Source organism: Lissotriton helveticus, chromosome 11 (assembly GCF_964261635.1).
Source record: "Lissotriton helveticus chromosome 11, aLisHel1.1, whole genome shotgun sequence".
In the NCBI taxonomy this organism is placed as follows: Eukaryota; Metazoa; Chordata; class Amphibia; order Caudata; family Salamandridae; genus Lissotriton; species Lissotriton helveticus.
This window is the reverse complement of record NC_136072.1, coordinates 485,808,654-485,829,180: the sequence shown is the minus strand read 5'-3', so window position 1 is coordinate 485,829,180 and position 20,527 is coordinate 485,808,654.

Here is a 20,527-nt window from a genome sequence, read left to right as displayed (position 1 = left end):
TAGACAACTCTGTTTATCCAGTGTACTCATTCTGTTTAGTATTAAGATAAATACTTTATGCTTCAAGACAAATGCTTTATCTACTACACTTTCTACGTGTTCTTTTTGCTTCAATGCTGGTGTTCTACTCTTAGACTGCTTTGTATTTCTTACCAAATTTTGGATTACCCTACTTTTAAACATTCTTCTCCTTATGTAGTTGTACAGTTTCTGCCTTGCTGTCAGATGAGGAGTTTTTTTACAACATTTTCCACTTTGAACATAAGTTACTGCTTTTCGTTTCTCAGTTGTTGGTAAAGCTTCATTTTCTTTTACATCATTTTTCTTAATACTGTATTAAGAAACTACTTAGTTCTCTTACCAGCAGATGTTTTTTCTCTGCTACGTTCTGTCTATCTTCTCCTGTTTTGTTCTCCATTTTTTGCAGGTAGTACTATTTCTTTTTGAACACAAGTAGATATCTGAAAGCAAAATACAGTATACATTTTACATTCCATACTTCAACCAACTAAATTCCTACATAATTCATTATCTTAGTATTTCATACCATTCTACAGCTAGTAAATGTAATAGCTCTACTCCCTCTCAAAGTACATGTCTTACTTGCACGTACATAGGACCCTGTGCTGTGGCCTACCTTAGGGGTGACTAATGTATAGTAAAAAGAAAATGTAAGACTTGGCAGGGAGTTTTAAATGCCAAATTGGCCTGGCAGTAAAACTGCACATACAGGCTCTTCGTAGCAGGCCTGGGACATGTTTAAAGGGTGACGTGTCTTTATTGTTGACTTGGTTGTGTCAGTACTTGAGTATATATCTGATTGAGTGTATCAGTCCCTCTGTGTTTGTCACTGGATGTGTAAGTATGCCACAATTTGACTGTCTCTCTTAGTAACTCTATGGGTCTGTACTTGTGTAAGTAAGTGGGTGTATGGATTGCTTACTTGCTGTCTTAGTGAGTTTTGGGGCATGTAACTGTGTGTGCAACTGTCTCAGTAAGTGCTGGATGCATAAGTGCTGTGTATGTGTGGGTGAATGTGTAAGTGCCTCTGTCTGACTGGGTGTGTTAGTGTCTCTATGCTTTTGTACATGGGTATGTAAACTGCAGTATAGGTGAGAGACTGGATATCTAACTGGGTGTACAGGTCTGTAAGAGTGCATGAAACTCACTGAACTTAAAAGTACATCTCTTACATTTTAAGCACATGGCACCCTCCCCTTGGCCCACCCATGGCCTACCTTAAGGGTGACTTATATATAGTACAAAGGGAGTTTAAGTCTTGGCAAGAGGTTTTAAATGCCAAGGCGACCTGCTTTAAAACTGCACACACAGGCTCTGTAGTAGCAGGCCACAAACATGTTTAAAGGTCTACTTGTCTGGATAGTTGCGAGAAGTTGGTCTGGTATATGATGTCCACTAATTAAAGTGGGCACCTTGCACCAGTCCAGACAACCATTATGGTGATTTAAAAGGTCAAAGATAACCTTAGAAAGCTATCCAGGTAGTAGCTGTGAAGAGCAGCCTTCAGGCTTAGTCTTGAAGGAATGTTAAGCCCAATCTCAAGCTAAACTGTGTGTACTAATTGAGTGACAGCTGGAGATAAAATGGGAAGAAAGGTAGGACTAAATAGAAATAAAATCAACAGCGCTCCCTCTCTCCCCCCACTGAAATTGAGCCTACGGAATGGCGGCTGTCACTTACCCCTGACATATTCATCCAAGCGCCGGATCCATCCACACCGACAAGCACAACTCAATTACAGGTAGTTGAGCCCATAATGTCACCCCCACGGGATGTCCCACCAAAGAAATCGTTGCGCAAGGGTAGAACATGCACAGACATCCCTAAGAATGGTAAACGCAAACTAACAACTACGGTCGGACCCAAGAAAAAGAAATTCTGTGAGGGCACCACAGCTAACCTTGAGGGGGGCATTGAGCAAGAACACAATCGGGATAGCCATCAATCTGTCAGTGTAGATATGACTAATCCACCGTGGGCACAGAATTTGATGGCAGCACTTCATGATAAATGGTGAGCCACTATTAAAGAGGAACTAGCCCCCCTAATTAGTCGACTAGATAAATTGGAGAAATCACTGGCAGCAGGGGATGTAGGGCCACCAGCTCGACAAGATTATTCTACCAACAAAGTGAGAGGAGGGATCGAAATATGTTGCAAGGCGGACATTTCAATCACAACATACCCAACGGGGGTCTTACCATGGAGGGTTCTTCTACTAGCCAAGAGATAGGGGAAGCGAGTATCAGCAAGGAGAAGGGAAATAGGAGTGTTAGACACGAGCCTAGCATTGAAACCGCACCCCCTGCTTACCGAAGTAGTGATAAACCTCACCCCCCAGTCCTGGATGCTACTAGAACAAGCATTGGCATAGCCAATAGGTCTCGCCTTTGGGACCTTATAAGTATTTAGTTATACAGCACAATATCCTTTCTGCAACAACATTAACTGTTGCATGGCTAAACACTTATAAGGTCCCAAAGGCGAGACCTATTGGCTATGCCAATCTATCTATCTATCTATCTATCTATCTATCTATCTATCTATCTATCTATCTATCTATCTATCTATCTATCTATCTATCTATCTATCTATCTATCTATCTATCTACATATATATGTGTGTGAGTGTACATACAGACACACGAACACAGCACTCACTTGTTCACTAGATAGAACTGTAGATGTGCACATATCATGTGGAAATTCCTTATAGTCTAACCCTACATACTGAAGAGCACTCTAAAAAGTCGAATAATTCAGAAATACTTTGTAAACATGTAAAACGCTTTTAACAAGCCTTTTGTGTGCCTGAATACAAAGAAGGTTTTCTTCCCAAATTACCTAAATCTGCTGACGAGGGGTCATTTGATGATACCTGGCACTTGCCGCCTCAGCACTACATTTTTTTCGAGTCGAGGAGCTGTATAGTACTTCCCCAAGACAGTAAACTGGAGGCCACATCCTGTTGTATGTAAATCCGCCAATGCTAGGATATGTAATGAGGCCTGCTGCAGGGTACCCTTTCGGAGTCCTGCATAAGATAGAAATGATCGGCTTGGGGCAGTCATTTTGAAGCCTTCACTCTGTCACTGCTGTGAATGTGAAAGTTTCGCTGGGGCAGGGAGGGGTGGAGAGGTGCAGGTTTACAGTAGGATTCTTTGTGAGAATCATGGGATGCGGGTGCCATCCCAGTGACTGGGGCTGGGCCTGGCTGTGCACGGCAATGGCTCTTCAGAGTTTTTAAGCGGGGTATCAGGAAAACGAACTAGGGAGTGGATATTGGAACACGCGAGTCACAACCCCCCCGCTTTGTTTAAGGGGTGGATGGGGACCCAGGCCGACAGGGGCTGCGAGCTGCAGCTGCGCCCTGGTGCTGATAGCCAGAGCTGAGCCTGCAGACCGGAGTGGCATGGAGATCAGAGGAAGAGGGCCGTGCAAACAGAGACCTGCGAGGGGGGCAAAAAGAGGCTAGGGCATCTATATTGCACACCTGGTAACAGATGTGCCAAAGTGAAGCAATTCTGTGGTGCTTCCGTGTTGTTTGAAACGCACTGCCCAAGGACAGGATGCAGAGACTTTCAATCCAATTAAATAAGTGCTCCGAAGTGACCTACCTGACTTGTGGTGCTTTCCTAAGGCATGCAAGCAGTGCGGGAGAATCGGATGAATGTGGAAAAAAACCTGCGGAGTGTATTAAAGGGCCCCTTCTGGAGAAAGCATGGGACATCACAAACCAAAAAGAGAGAAAATTACGAACACAAGGGTACAGGAAGGAAATGCGACAACCCCCTTTCAAAACACTTTCTCCAAGCAGACCCGGTGAAGAGAGTTCAGGGCCGGACCATGACTGCACGTTTTAGTCACAGGGAGCCCAGCTATCTGCTGCGTCCCGAGAATGCTCGCCTCTCGCGGTGCGCCATGCGCCATAACACTGCCGGAGGTGGGTAGTCACCGTGAAAAGGGAGAGCATTCAAAACAAGCCCTCTGCTGAAATGGAAGGCGAGGTGAAAAGAATGCCCAAAAGTACAGCGCATACTAAAACAAGACGTGCGGCCGCAAGATGCGCTCTGTTCCGGGGGAGGGGCTGTTAACTGAGAGGGGGAGCAGGAGGTGAGCCTGCGAGTGGTACGCGCGGCAAGCGAAAGCCATAAAGGAAAGACTGATGGCGCCTGATCGGGCGCTGAAAACTAGCGGCTGCGCGCATGCTCGCGCGCGTAACCGCAAGCTCTAGCCCAGCAAAAACGTGTGGCAGCACTTTTAAAAGCCACTTTCTAAATGTCTTGCAGAGCAGCGCATGCGCTGGCTCAGGCGAGATCTAAAAAAGAGCAGGCAACCAGTGCAAGGCCATAATGTAGAGAGGAATGTGATTGTTGACACCCACTTGCCCAACATAAATCTCCACCCAGCATGTGTCCCATATGTAGTTATAATGACAGGAACCCCGCCAACCGCACCCAACGCAATGGAAACCCAACGCAAACTCAGAAACAAATGCCTGTCTTGGCTTGCAAGATATAAACATTTTGAGCATGCTAAAGCAGGGGAGATCATAATGGTCCGAAGAGTAGGGTGGTTGGGAAATTGCCGGAAAACAGATACAGGGGAGTGTGTTGTCATTAAACGTTAGAAACCTACTGAACACTACCACTAATTGTCACAATGTCCCAACAGGAATTAGACTCCGTCCCTTAGACTTTTTTATCCTCAACAGCAAATAATCATAAGAGATAGTGTAATACCTGCAATCCAAATGATGGGGCCAGGGACTCTAATGGAGGGAAGCTGGGACACATACAACAGGCGCCCTCAATTCAATATCCCGGTGAATAATAGATTTGAAAGTCTGGAGGAGGTAGGCTGACTGGGGGAGGGGCCCCCGGATGGGGATAATCCTAAAATATTGGAGCAGGTCCAAAGGGCAGAAGCAGAGCGCAGTGAGAGCCGATCAGTCGGGGCAATAGCTCTGACAATGCCCAGCGGTTCAGCTCAATAAGAGTCAGGACACAACTGAGTCGGGTCTCTGATGCCTCTTCCTCACTTCCTCTGATGGGTACAAATAGAGAAGGTGAACCTGGCGGAATACCCGACAGTCATCTGGGGGCCAAACCAGGTGTTCTTCCGCCCCCCCCCCCCTGTGCCTCTGAGGTATCGAGTGGGTTAAGAGCACGGGGTGATGGCCTGCGGATCTTGTCCTGGAACTTGGCAGGACTCAAAAACAAACTGCCCTGCCCAGAATGGGGGCGTTTTTTCCAGGGTATACAAATATCCTGGATAACCAGGATATTTGTATACTTCAAGAGACATGGGCGAGGTATGAATTCCAGAGGGTGGGTTTTGCATCTTTTAACATCATGGCCACTACGAGGGGGAGACCCTACGGTGGATTGACTATCTGGGTAGGCACACACCTTGGCTGTAGAGCCGAGAAGATGACACCTCCCACTAACGACATTCAATGTGTCTTGCTGACATTTCCCACAAAGACAAAAATAGCCTTAATTAATGTGTATTCCAGACCTGTGAACAACAGACAGGACTCTGTCGTCATAGACCACTTTCTGGCGTTTCATATTAACCTTGGATCCAGCGATCGTGTTGATTGTAGGAGGTGACTTTAATTGTCAACTTGAGCCACTTACTGATCCTAATCTTTCCGCGCCCACAGAAGAAGATCTGCATTGGTCAATACCTGACCCGCAGATTACTCCAATCAAAGTATGGTCACCACTGGCACTGCAACTCCACTCACTTACTTTGGCCCTCTCATTGAGGGCATGTAACGGGAGGACTAAATCCGACCAGCCGGGCCAGTTTACATGTAACAGAGAAGGGCAGGCCTCTTTGCTTGACTACATCCTGGTGGAAACCAGATCCTGGGAAAAAGTCTCTGACTTCTATGTCCAGCAGAGACAGGACAGTGACCACAATGCCCTAATAGTGATCATGAAAATAGGAAACTTGGGTAGGTCCAACCTGGCACCCCTTATTACAACTGAGACTAACGCATTAACACTATCTAATAACAGAAGGAGAGTTAGATGGAATCATATCCAGCATTCTCTCCCAAAACTGGCCAAAATTTACCAGCTAGTATTACCTATGTTAACTGAAATGTGGGCGGTAGGACAGGCGGAGGCTCATACAGGGGGTCGAGATAAGGCACTCAAAATACACGAGGAGTTAACTGCAAAATTGACTGACGTATTCTACCCGGTGTCGCAGCCGAGGGAAAACAAACGTCCCAAATGCTTGTGGTTTAACGTCAATTGTCGTAAAGCCAAACAGGATCTACTGGATGCGGTGAAGGCGAAGGTTAGGCAACAAATTAAACTTGCCAGGGCCAGGTATAAAGGGACCATCCAGCAAGAAAGGAAAAACTGGGAACTAGATAGGTGAGAAGCCCTTAGGTCAGCCCTGAACGACAAAGATTTGAAATCGTTCAGGGCAATAGAAAGTTCAGGGGACAGGGAAGGACGACCTGCCATAGAGCCCAATAGAGCGCCTGAAGTCTGGGAGACGCATTGTGGGTCATTATATGACGGAGAAGATGGCGTAGGTGTTATCATTGGCTCCCAGAGCTTACCCGTGGAGTTCCAACAGGAAGGGATGTGGGAGATCACCATGACTGAAGAGGGAAGTGCCATCAATAATCTGAATTGTAAGAAAGCGGCAGGTCTAGATAAACTTCCAGGGGACTTCTTCCGAAATGAACCCAAAATTTGGGTCCCCTATCTGTGTGCCCTATTTATTGCTATCATGAAGGGCATGGATCCCCCGACACCTGGCGCGGAGCAGAGATAGTTCCCATATTTAAAAAAAGGCTGTCCTCTTCTACCTCAAATTATAAACCCAGCAGTCTAATTGACATCACCCAAAAACTGATGGGATGGGTCCTATTGGACCGCTTACAGGGTTGGATAGAGGAGGAGGAGATCCTAAGTCCCTCTCAGGCCGGCTTCAGAACAAATATGTCAATCGTAGACCAGATTTTCAGACTACAACTACTGCTCTGGAAAACGGTGACCATAGAGGGTGGCAGCCTCTATCTTATATTTGTCGATCTGAAGTCGGCCTTTGACCTTGTACCCAGGGAGAAACGCTGAAAATTAATAAGTGACCTTAGGATTCCACAGTACCTCCTCAATGTGCTAGTGAGGCTTCATTTAGGGAACTATGTCCAAGTGAGATGTGGAAAACAAGGGAACTTTCTGCTCGTTTCCCCATCAAAAAGGGAGTACGCCAGGGATGCGTTCTCGCCCCCTCTCTATTTCTCTTTATATCAACGGGCTCATAGACCACCTAAATAACATCAAGGATAACGACGCCCCTAAGCTAGTTTCGGGGAAGGTTCCTGCTTTGATGTTTGCGGACGATACCCTGCTACTGTCCAAATCGCCAACGGGTATACAACGCACTCTTGATGGCTTTGCAGAGTTCTGTAACATGAGGGGCTTGGAGATCAACCTAACTAAGACCAAATATATGGTCTGCAATTCCCCCAAAATCACTCATTCAAATCCTTCCCTAAATGGTACACTCCTGGATAGGGTGAGGATATTTGAGTATCTGGGTATTACTTGATTGGGGGTCCCAGATGGCCAAGGCGAGACTTAGGTTAACTCAGACCGTGGGTGGGATTATGAAATTGCACAGAACTTCTACATTCAAGCCAGCTGCCCCTGTTGTGGAAATATATACAGCCCAGGCAAGGGTGGCCACTCTTATGGGGTGGAGCTGTGGGGGCATTGCTCTTCCTCTAACCTTACGAAAGTGGAGAACAACTTCATGAAGCAGTTACTGGGCCTTCCTTGTAGCACCCCCTAGCTACTCTCCGTATGGATTTGAGCATGAGGCCGATTGACGAAGAAATTGCCCTTAGGCCTATTACATTCTGGCGCCGAGTGTGGGTGACTCCAGAGTTGTCCTTCTACAAAGCCGAGCTCAAGGAGATCCTGTCTATTCCAACTACTAAGAAAATTCTGTGGCTTTGCCACATAATGGATCTCTTTGCTAGGCTAGGCAGGAAGGACCTCTGGAAAACCCCTGAGATATCATGCCCATCAGGCTGGAAATAGTGCAAAACTATAGGCAATCCAACTTAATGTCCCCACAGGAAAGCACCACTGGCGGTCGGATGACAGTAGAGTTCCTACAAGTAAAGGATGTATACAGTAAAGAACAATTCCCTAATGTGATCTATCCCCCACTGGCCAGGAAATTGTATATACAATTTAGACATGGGAAACCACACTAGCAAATGGGCCACAGAGAACATGGGAGATTGTCCAGCGTGCAATTACAGGGAAGAGTCTGAAATCCATGTATGGTTTTTCTGCCCTGCATGCCACCTGCCTTGCAAACGCTGGTTAATTCAAATATGTAGAAACATAGGGTTTGGGCGTTGTTTAGAGGCCTACAGAGTCTTGAAATACAATACCCACCCTCCAATCGTATTTTTTGTATCACGCTTTTTAAACACTATGTGGTCCATGGGGCGGGGCTTCCTCAAGTAACAATCTGGGATGTTTTATGTAATGAAACTGTAAACGGTCGCAACAGGGTTCAGCAAATAGGGAACCTTGCCTCAGCCTTCCGTTTTACTCATTGTTTTTAATTGTGAATATTTTAGTCTGTCATTAACTTAAAGGTAGCTTTTTAATGGATTTTAAGAGAAGCGGAGGATGCCCTTTTATAATCTGCGTGACTATAGATATATGATTGCGAGTATGCACACCTTCTATTTTTTTAATGTCTACTGTGTTTTTGTAATGATGCACTTTTACGATCCTAGTGGCAGAAGTAAAGTTATTGACTGGACTGGTTAAGCAGATTGTTTTACCAGAATGCAACCTTAATGTATTGGTTAAATGAAAGGAGAACCACACACTTGTTCTAAAAATATGTATTTATTGATATAACACTCTCTAGTACGACACAGTATCTTCTACACAAAGATACTCACAAAGCACACAATACTGTAGCACAGAAACAATAGTAAGCAGCACTAATACACAGTGGGCTCCGACAGCAAGATGGCGGCTGTGTAGGTGCTGTTGGAACCACCCATATACCGCTCCGTAGCATTGCGACTGATATGAGGAGCTTCTGGTGAACGTGAACAATATCAATGATCCTTGTGAAGAGACCATCCTCCCAGAGATCTAAGTTGGGAGAAATACAAACAGGCTTTGGCAAATTGACTTTTTTGCTAATCCATGCCGTCTGGAAGACCCTGGCCAGCTGACGTAATGGCGGAGTTCGGTCCTGGCTATGCTGTCAAAACAGCCTATGCCCCCGAGGGACCGTCCGGAGGATATCGCTTCTGGAGCTCCCGTGAATCTGCATGGCCTCCCTACCACCCAGAAGGCGGCTGCCGTAACAAAGTCTGGAGACGCTACTCCAGCAGCTGGGCGCAAGGAGGTGGAGACGGGGAAACAGAGGCCTAAGGAACAGCGTTTTTCTCTCTGAGGGCCAGATGTAGGTAGCCAAATACCGGTCAGTAGCGGCCGATTTCGGCCGTTACCGACCGGTATTTGGCTTTTGACTTGTAGGTGGCTCGGAATTTACAGAATCGGTATATTTACCGATTCGGTAAATTTACCGCTTCGGTATTTTTCCGAATCGGTAAATATACCAATTCTGTTAATCCATATGTAGGTGGGACAGTTTGCAGTGCCACAGGCCCTTAGGATTTCTTATTTTACCACCCAATCCTATTGGGTGGTAAAATACCGAATTCCAGTGTACATGCACATCTGTGCATGTACACCTATGCCATGTGACACACAGACATGCCCTTAGGGCATGTCTGTGTGCCACATGGCACACAAGCCTGCAATTGGGGTGCTACAGGGTGTCAAAGTGACACCCCGTTCCCCCTGCCAGGATTCGGTATTTACAGATTCGGTAAATACCGAATCGGTATTTCCCATTGATTCCTATGGGCTTCAAGGCCCATAGGAATCAATGGGAAATACCGATTTGGTTTTTACCGAATCGGTAAATACCGAATCTTACAGAATCGGTAATTGTAAAATAGAAATTACCTACATCTGCCTACTTCCAATTTACCTACTCTTAAATACCGAATCGGTATGATTCGATATTTAAGAGTAGGTAAATCGGAATTACCTACATCTGGCCCTGAATGAGGACTCTGAGCTGTCTAACATTAGTGAGAATGAGGTATCGGCCCCGGATAATTCAGTAACGGACTCTGACAGTTCACTCTCCAGTCTTAGGGCCCGATGTAGGTCGGTCGGTAACGGCCGAAAATCGGTATTTTCGGCCGTTACCGACCGGTATCGAGCCCTCGGGATGTAGCAGTTCGAAAACCACCCAATTCAGTGAAAATACCGAATCGGAAAGGTTACCGAATCGGTAGAATACCGAATCGGAAATTACACAGAATCGGAAAATATACCGAATCGGTAACCAACCGAATCGGTAAAAAATTGGGAATCGGAAAAATCACCGATTCGGTAGAATACCGATTCGGATAAACACAGAATCGGAAACAAAAACCGAGTCGGTAAACTCATCGAATCGGTAAAATTACCGAATCGGTATAAAACCGATTCTGTGTGAAAAACTGAAGATTGAGATGTAGGAAAGCTCTGAAATACCGAATTAGCGTCAAATTCGGTATTTAAGAATCGGTATTTACCATAGATTGGAATCAGGTGGTAACCAGGTGCGACCTATAAAAAAGGACCCAAAATGCAATTCTTCTTGCACCATGGCGGCATTTTATGTCATAGCAAGACGGCTACGGCTACAGCAGGATGGAGAGAGGGAATGGCTGAGACAGGAGCAGGTGTATAGACAGCGGATCACCCTGTTCATGCAGACAGATGCAGAGATCCTACAGAGGTACAGGCTGGACCCAGAGACCATTCTAGAGCTCATTAGGGACCTCCAACCCCTGTTGCAGCACCCCACCCCAAGGGCACACGCAATCCCAGTGCACGTGCAGGTGCTATTCAGCCTACACCTGCTTGCGTCTGGCAGCTATCAAAGTGCAGCAGCTGCGGTAGGAGGGGTGACCCAGAGCAGCCTGTCAAGGTTCTTCCACAAGTTCCTTGACGCCATGATACAAAGGATGGACCAATACATTTCCTTCCCTGCAACCCATGCAGAACTGGTACAGACAAAAGCAGACTTCTACCACATGGCAGGATTCCCCCACATCATTGGCTGCATAGATGGCACACACATTCCGATTTGCCCCCCTGCTGACACGGAATACGTATACAGCAATCGGAAGTCACGGCACACCATAAATGTGCAGGTGATTTGTAATGCTAAGTGTGTCATCACTGACGTGGTAGCAAAATTTCCAGGGAGTACCCATGACTCCTACGTCTTTCAAAATAGCGGAATTTATGCACGGCTGATGGCAGGGGAATTCGGTGAAGGATACCTCCTAGGTAAGACACAGTGTCAGACCCCCATAACCTAAATAGCAGTGTGAAGGTCATGTATGCATGTGAGTAATGTTACCCCTTTTCCTTCTAGGCGACAGTGCATATGCCCTCCGCTCATTCATTCTCACCCCCTACCTCAACCCCTCAACACCCAGCCAAAGGAGGTATAACCGTGCGCACAAAAACACAAGGAATGTAGTAGAACGGACCTTCGGCATCTGGAAAAGCAGGTTCAGATGCTTGCACAAGAGCGGAGGTGCAAGGCAATATACCCCCATCGCCTGCTGCAAGATGATTGCAGTCTGTGCAATGTTGCACAACCTTGCAGTCAAGAAGGGCACAGAGGTAGAGTTGTCTGACTACGAGGACCCTGACAATGACATTGCTGTGCCACAAGCACAACCTGCTGGAGTGTCTACACCAAGTGATGGCAGGGTCAGACGTGAGGAGATAACAGACAACTATTTCTGAGTGAGTACAGATGCACAGACACGTTATGTATGTGAAGAAATGTAAATTTTAATTGTGGTACAACGGTACAGCACTGATGTGCAACTAATGAAAAGAATAACAACAATATGTGGTCAGGAAATGGGCCGGGTTGACTCACCCACACTGGCAGTGTCATTTCTTGCTGCGCTTTGCAGACCCACTGGGATGCGGCTCCCCCCCTTCTGCATGTCCGGCTGCCTCTGCGGAGCGCCTGGAGCTCCGGCGCGGCTCGGACACTGCGCTGGCAGGACTGCTGCGGCTGCTGCTGTCCCCAGCCTCGGCCACGTCCAGGGCAGGATTCACTACTGTGTTTGAAATTATGAGTGTCTCCATGGCACTGGTGATGCGGGCCATGCCCCTGGTCATGAGGTTCTGAAAATCTGGATTCGTGTAATTATTCTGGACTCGAGAATTAAAACTTCGTCGAAACATGACGAGTTTGGTATCGAAAGACCGAGAATGACGAGTACATCATGTACATATATTTTCAGCACATTCGAGTGACGATTTCACCCCGAAATCGTCATTTGAGTTCTAAACCCTTGGCTTCCATTTATGTGTTGCCCTTTACATAGGCCTTAATCCAGTTGAATTCAATCCCACAAGGACACATACTCCTTAATCGACTTTTCCATGACCTGTGCAAGTTGGAACCATTGCCCTAGGCCGAACTCGTTAAGTCAGTTCCCCTCCCAGTGGCCGAGCAAGATAGCATCTAGGCTCAACAAACCATAAAACCATTTCAGCGCGCACACCTGCCATATCTCGCTCACATCTATCTCCACTCTTTTGCTTCACTTACTTTATGGTGGGGAGGTACCCGTTTTTATTAGGGGTCCAGTGATATCTGATGAAATGTTGGGCCTTGCCAAATGATTTGTTGTAGGCAGCACGAAGTGAAATATGGACATGTCATCATGACTCTGCTTTTTCTTTGTACTAGAAATATGTTAACGATTTACTTTACAACCAAGAATGTTTTGCCGGAAGCCTAAAATTGTGTATAAGAAGAGAAGCCTGACTTTGTAAAGGCGAGCAGTCTCCTGAGAATATACTTCCATATGTTGTACTTCTAGGACACTTGTTACCTTGGCTGCAGCCAATAAACTAATCTTTGACTTCACCTAGAAGACTCTGAGTTTCTGTGGTCTGGATCAGGAAGAACCCGAGGTCTCTGGGTGTGTATTCCCTGACACCGCTGGGTTACCGGTTCTGTGCCGGTTCTTAAAAACCCAGTACCTCAGTTGGCGCCCAACGTTTGGGGCGATTCCAGTGGTACCAGTCAGCCTGAAGATCGTGAGGAGCTTCGTGTGAAAATTCCGGAGGACGGCCAACCACCTCATCGACCCCTGCATGTCGACGTGGTCCGAAGGTCTTTGCTGCGAGGTTCTCCGCTTCCCGACGGCTACAAGGACTGCTGCCCTGGCTATCGCCCTGATTTGGACCCTTGAAGTTTGGTAGAGCGAAACACTAAGACGAGTCTTCTGGTGAAGTCATCGATATTTCAGTTAAGTATAAGTGGAGCAACTCCCAGTCCTTAGTTGGTCTTAGTTTTGGTATCTTTGGGATACAAAGTTTTGTGTTGGTACTTGCAAGCACCAAAACCGAAGGACTCGTGTATTCACGAGAAATATCGTAATCGATAATCCTTTGAAGTTTGGAACTAGACTAGAGAGCGAAGATGCCTAGTCTTAGACTTGGAAATTTGTTTTGTCTTGGTGGTAATAATAGGGACTCCCGATTGGAGGACTCATGTCCGGTTCCTCCAGTTGGAACTCCGACTTACGAACCATATGTGAAACATGGGGTAGGTCCCATCACCTACAACGAAGTATGGATTAAATACACCAGGAAAGATGGTGTTCTAAAATGGCCCCAATATGGTAGCTTTGATTCCGAAATCTTAGACAACCTTGAAGTTAAACTCTTTAAAAAGAAAGCCCGGCCGGCGATGTTTGACTCTTTCCGCTTATGGCGTAAAGAAGCCAAACAAAAAGAAATTAAATTAGCTAAGAAAAATAAAAGAGAGGGGGGACTTTCAGTAATGCAAGCTGCTGTGCAGTTTAAAGATAATGAAGAAGAGCAGATGAATGAGCAGTTGCACAGGCAACGTAAAATGGCAATAGATAAGTGTTATCCAGTTTTGCCGTCTCTTCAGCAAGAGGCAGCAAAAGAGCATGAAAAAGACCCATTAATGTCGCATTTACTAAATTCACCACCCCCTATGCGCAGAATGCCACAGCACCCCCGCAACCTTTAGTTGCGCAAACTACGCCTCCTGCTCCTCCACCGCACCCACCAGCTGTTCTTCAGCTGGCTCCTACTTCTTCGGTGCAGCCTCCTCCAGGCCCACCGACCACCTCTGTTTCACCTGTGTTTTCTACGATTCTGCCTACTGTATTTTTCACGTCGCCTAATGCTCCCTCTACGATTTTGCCTAGTGCCCCCTCTATTTCCCCTGATACCTCTTCTGCTATCTCTGCCCCTGCCTTATCTCACCCCGTTTTTCCATCCGTTCTTCCTTCAGTTTCACCTTCCATTCGGCAGAAAATGGCCAGCACTGTTACTAATCTTCTTTTACCTCTTTTCGGGTCGCCTACCACGACCCCTAACATAGGAAGAAGACAGTTGCGAAGTCGACTGCCTGATTATCAAGAGAGAGATTCACTGAATAGTTTAGCACGGAAATGGGTCATGGACACTGTAAAATATGATGTACAGTCTGTCATGGAAGTCTTCCATCAATGGGAAGCAGCAACACAGAGATATGTTTTCGAACAGATGTGTGTTTTCCTTTGCGAGGATTTAGAAGACAATGATCAGGAATGCATCCCACAAGAGATGTGTCGTGTACGGTTTAAGTTCGGAGAGGGTATGATTGTAGGTCCAGATGTGGAGAAAGCAGTTGAAATGTTGTTATCATATCGGAGTAAGGGGATCAGTTCTGAGTCACAATCTGAGCATAATACATCCAGTAGGAAAAAGGCGCGACAATACCCTATGAGAGAAGTTCCCCCACAATGGAGAGAGGGTGACACGACTGCTGTCTCAGCTATTCTGCCACACTTTCAGCGTGTATGGGTACATGTCCCATGGAAGCGAGCTGAAGTTTTAGCACTCAAACAAACATTACCCGATCCGCGTAAAAATCCTGCAGGGTACTATAAAGAGTTGTCGCAAACTGCTGGGTCATGTATAATGAATTTAGCCGACATCGATATGTTATTTGGAAATGTGTTCCACAGCCTTTAGGGGGTAAAATTCGTCATATAGATCATGACCAGGAATTAGGTGACACATGGGCTAATATTACTGCTGCAGATGCCCGACAAGTTGGTGGTGCCAAGCCTGAGCCTTTGATAGCAGAACTCCCTGGTAAAATAGTAGATTACATGAAAACGATAATGCCTGCAATACGCGTAAATTGGGATAAGTTGTCTGCATGCAAGCAGAAGAAAGAGGAAACAGTCTCAGACTTCTTCACCAGATTTGAAGAAACATTCGTTGACCACAGCGGTCAAGATATGACCACAGAAGGTGGTCAGAGATTGTTTGTCGATACATTCGTGCACAATCTGCTTCCAGAATTGTGTAAAAAATTAAAAGATTCAGAAAGTTCTTGGGCAGTCTCATCTTCAGCCCAGATATTGGCCACTGCACAATATTACAAGAATAGAGACAAAGATGAGCAAGATAGAGTAGAAAAGAAAACTAGAGAACTGAAAATGAAGGTTTTGCTACAGCAAGCCTATCCGCCACGTGGTGGTGGTAATCAAAATAATAATTGTCAGAATCACTACCAAAATACTTTTCAGCAGCCTCAACAGTATCAGAGAAACTCGCAAAGAACCGAGTATACTCAACCCTGTGTATCTGTAGGCCCCAACCAGTGTTTATATTGCAAACAAGAGGGTCATTTCAAGTATAATTGTCCTATTCTATTACAACGTGCGAATGGAGTTTCTGGTGTGAAGGGTCGTGGCAGTCAGCAAGCACCTAGAGGTAGAGGGCGTGGAAACGCCCCTCAGAACACACGTCCCCTTCCACCACAAAACTCTATGAACAGGTTTGATCAGCAAAATAACGTATCTGACAGGACAGCTCAATACTACGTTGATGATTATTACACAGAAGATGAGCATTGGGAAGGTAATGATTGCTAGGACAGCCATAGGCAAAGAGAGGGAGTTGTTTCAGTTCCAGTAGATCAGAGTGGACCTTACGTTGAGGTGATTACATCAGGTGTGTCAGAGCCTTTTCTGTTGGATACTGGTGCTACAAAGAGTTCTATTATGCACTCCAAACTCCCTGGCGCACCTTTGTCTGGCGAAATGAACGTTTCTGTAGGTTTTTCTGGCGCCCCAGTTAGAAATCCGATTTCTGACCCTTTATCTCTTTCTGTTGGTCCTTGTGAATTCGAAGCATCCCTTATTCTGACAACAGGTTGTGGTGAAAATTTGCTAGGATTGGATTTGTTAAAAAGATTGTATGCGACTTTGTACTGTTCTTCTTCAGGAGTACAACTTACTTTAGGTAAGAAAGTAGTTTCTCCCATGTATTTGTCGAGAGATGCACTTCCAGCAGAATTGTCACTTCTCCCAGATATTCTTTGGGCCACTGGTCCTAATGATGTAGGTCTTTTAGAAATTCCACCATATGTTGTAACATTGAAGTCCAATGTCAAAATGCCACGAATTCCCCAATACAAAATATCTAATGAGGGTGAAAAAGCTTTGCTAGCGATTGTTTACGAATTGATTGAAAAGGATGTGATTGAAGAAACACGAGGCAACATTTGCAATAGTCCTGTTCTGCCTGTTTTAAAACGAACTGACCCTTCTCAGCCACCTGTGTACAGATTCGTAATTGATCTTCAAGAAGTGAATAAGATAGTTTTGCCACAATTCCCAGTTGTCCCCGACATTACCACATTATTGACTATGATTCCAGCTTCTGCTTCGTGGTTTTCGGTGATTGACCTAAAGAATGCTTTCTTCAGCATCCCAATTGCTGAGGAGAGCAGGGATATTTTTTCCTTCAGTTTAGGAGGTCGCAGTTTCCGCTTTAAACGCGCTCCTCAAGGCTACTGTGAAAGCCCATCAATATACAGTCAAGCTCTGAAAACACAACTTGACACGATTGTTTTACCTAAAGGTGCTACTCTTGTACAATATGTGGATGATTTGCTCATTGCTGCAGATACTAAGAAAATTTGTAAAAAGGCCACGTTGACATTATTGCGTCATCTGTGTGATCTGCATCACAAGGTGTCACTTTCCAAGCTTCAATATTGCCGACAAGAAGTGACCTACTTAGGTCACCTCTTATCGAAGGAGGGAAGGAAACTGACCCCAGAAAGAATTCAGGCAATAGCGAAATTGAGTGTGCCAAGAACACAGAGAGTGCGTGCTTTCTTGGGCATTACATCGTACTGTAGACAGTGGATTCCAAATTTTTCGTTATTGGCCAAACCCTTGGTGGCATTGACATGTAAAAATACACCCAATCCCATTCCTTGGTCTGAAGAGTGTCAGAAAAGTTTTCTCGAATTACACACAGCATTATGTTCGGCTCCTGTGTTTAGGTACCCCCAACTACAGTAAGCCTTTCACATTGTATGTCCACGAGAAGGAGGGCTGTGCATTGTCTGTGTTGACTCAGTTATTTGGAGGGAGACAGCGGCCATGCGCCTATTTTTCGTCAACTTTGGATCTAGTAGCTAAAGCATTGCCAAGTTGTTTAAGGGCCACAGCAGCAGCAGCTGTTTCTATTCGACAGTCTGCTGGTCTAGTAATGAATAATACACTAATCGTGATGGTCCCGCATGCAGTAGACACATTGTGAAATAGGACCAAGACACAGCACTTAACTAGTGCTCGACTGTCCAGTTACGAATTGACGCTGCTAGCGAGCCATGTGCACATAAAAAGGTGCAGTACCTTAAATCTAGCCACGTTGTTACCAATTGCAGAGGAATCAGATGCTTTAGAACAGCACGATTGTTTCCTCACAACAGAGGAAGAGACGAAAGGGAGAGTGGATTTATTTGACACTCCTCTTGCTGAATGTGATGGTACATTATGGGTGGATGGTTCATGCTTTAAGCTCCCAAATGGGAACGTGACTGCAGCATATGCTGTCACAACTTTGTACACAGTTGTTGAAACTGCACGAGTACCGCATGGTTCAGCTCAAGCTGCAGAATTAGTTGCACTCACGAGAGCATGTGTATTGTCCAAAGGAATGAAAGTGAATGTCTACACCGACAGCCAGTATGCCTTTGGCGTGGCTTACAGTTTCGGACGATTGTGGAGAGAACGTGGGTTCCTGACTTCGCATGGAGCTAAGATTCAGCATGGTCAGTTGGTGAATGAGCTTCTTGAATCACTGACCTTGCCTCTGCAAATGGCGATTGTGAAATGTAGTGCTCATAAGAAGGTGACTGATGATGTTGGTCGTGGGAATGCATTTGCTGATGAGATCGCTAAAGAAACGGCAAAGAATGTGGTGAGCCGAATGTATGTTGCAGGCCCTGCAAGATGGAATGGTGATGTTGGAATATGTGAGGACACGATAGAGAGTGTGAAGTCCATCCAAGCTGAGGCCACAGAGAAAGAGTTGAGCACGTGGAGAGAGAGTACAGGTAGAATGGATGCAAATGGTTGTTGGATTGAATTGACAGAGCATCAGAGATGGTTGTTACCCGATGCATATGTGCTTGCAGTAGTTACAATGGCTCATGGAATGGCTCATATCAGCGTGAAAGGGATTTGCGAGTTGTTGGCCCCAGTATGGAAGAATTCCGGGATTCCCAAGTGTGCAGAGAATGTTGTCAAGAATTGCATGGTATGTCTGAAGCACAATCCTGGTAGGGGAACCCCAACTCCAGCTGGTCATTTTGCACCTCCTACGTATCCGTTCGAGGTTTTGCAGCTAGATTTCATACACATGGAGAGGTGCAACAACTTAAAATACGTGCTCGTTGTTGTTTGTGCTTTCTCAAGATGGGTAGAAGCCTATCCCCTAAAAGACAATACTGCCTTGTCTACAGCAAAAGCCCTTATGAAAGAGTACTTCCCCAGGTTTGGAATGCCTAGAATGGTCTGGTCTGACAACGGAAGTGAATTTGTGGGTCGTGTGATGAAAAGAGTGTGTGAAGGGCTAGGCATTAGGCAGAAGTTCCACGCTACAAATCACCCCCAATCAGCTGGATTAGTAGAATGTTACAATGGCACTTTAAAACTTAAATTGGCCAAAATCCAAGCGAGCACAGGTCTTAAATGGCCTGACGCTCTACCCTTAGCACTCCTATCCACCAGAATGACTGTGCATTCGCGAGTGAAACTCAGCCCTTTTGAAATTGTCTTTGGCCGGCCAGCCAACATATGGGGAGTGCCTAGGCCCACGAAGTTCAGCGAGCTAGAACATCCTATTTTGCTTGATTACCTGTATGAATTGACGGCTAAATTGCGTGTTTTGCATCAACAGGTCCACAACACCCTGCCTCCGGTCTCTGAGACTCCAGGCCATTCCATTGTCCCTGGCTCCTGGATCCTCGTGAAAAACTTCCAGAGAACAAAGAACTACCAGCCCAGGTGGACAGGGCCACATCTCGTCCTTCTTTCCACGAGGTCAGCCGTTCGAGTGGAGGGGAAGGCCAACTGGATCCACGGGGTCCACTGCAAAAGAATCCCTTCACCTCCGCCACATGACCAGTGGGTCCAGAAGGGTGTCACTGACTCAGAGCTTACAACTGTGCCACGTGTCATACCTGTCAGCGATGACCGTGTAAAAGAAACTAACCCTGAATGTGAAAGCGAGGACATTTTTCAAGAGACTGTGCCACCATCAGAACGATTGAACTTTTTGGAGCCTGAACTCCTGTTTCAGGACCAGACAGTACCAGGAAAAAGACGCTACAATTTGCGACCGAGAAAAACGAACTAACAAAAGTGATTCCTTTTTATGATTTGAGACCAAGACCTATGGACAAAAAATATATCTTTTTCCTCCCAAGTACTCTTTTTGAAAGTACAGCTCTCCCATTTAGGAAACTTGCTTATTTTTGTTTTTCGAACCGCCATCCGGGTTCCGCTGCTAGGGCCGCGGTTGATTAAAGTCTTTTGGGTGCAGCTGACGACGTTAGGTCGGTAGTTCTGGTTGGTCCAAGGGAGTTGCCCTAGACTGACGGAAGCATCCTTTAGCAGAGGCAACCTCCCACCGCGGGCAGCACTTTAGAGAGGATGGAGTTTCCTGATGTGGAGAGACCTGCCAAACAAATGAACTTTAAGCAGAGACTGTGTAACACGATGACAAAGAAAAGTTTTATAATATTGTGTATTTTTATGCTATCCAGCGTAATGATATTTTTGATAAGTTATGTTTATTCTCTTTCCATGTAACCTTTGCGCCCACTGCATCACCCATACCTCCTCCTACTGTTTCCTCTCATTCTTTCCACCCTCTGCCTGACCACGAATCAAATAGGAGATTAGAGTTCGTTAATAACTCCTTTGTTCAGTTATTACACCAACACCAACTTGTAATGAACACAACTAACTGTTGGGTGTGCGGTCTCATGCCTCA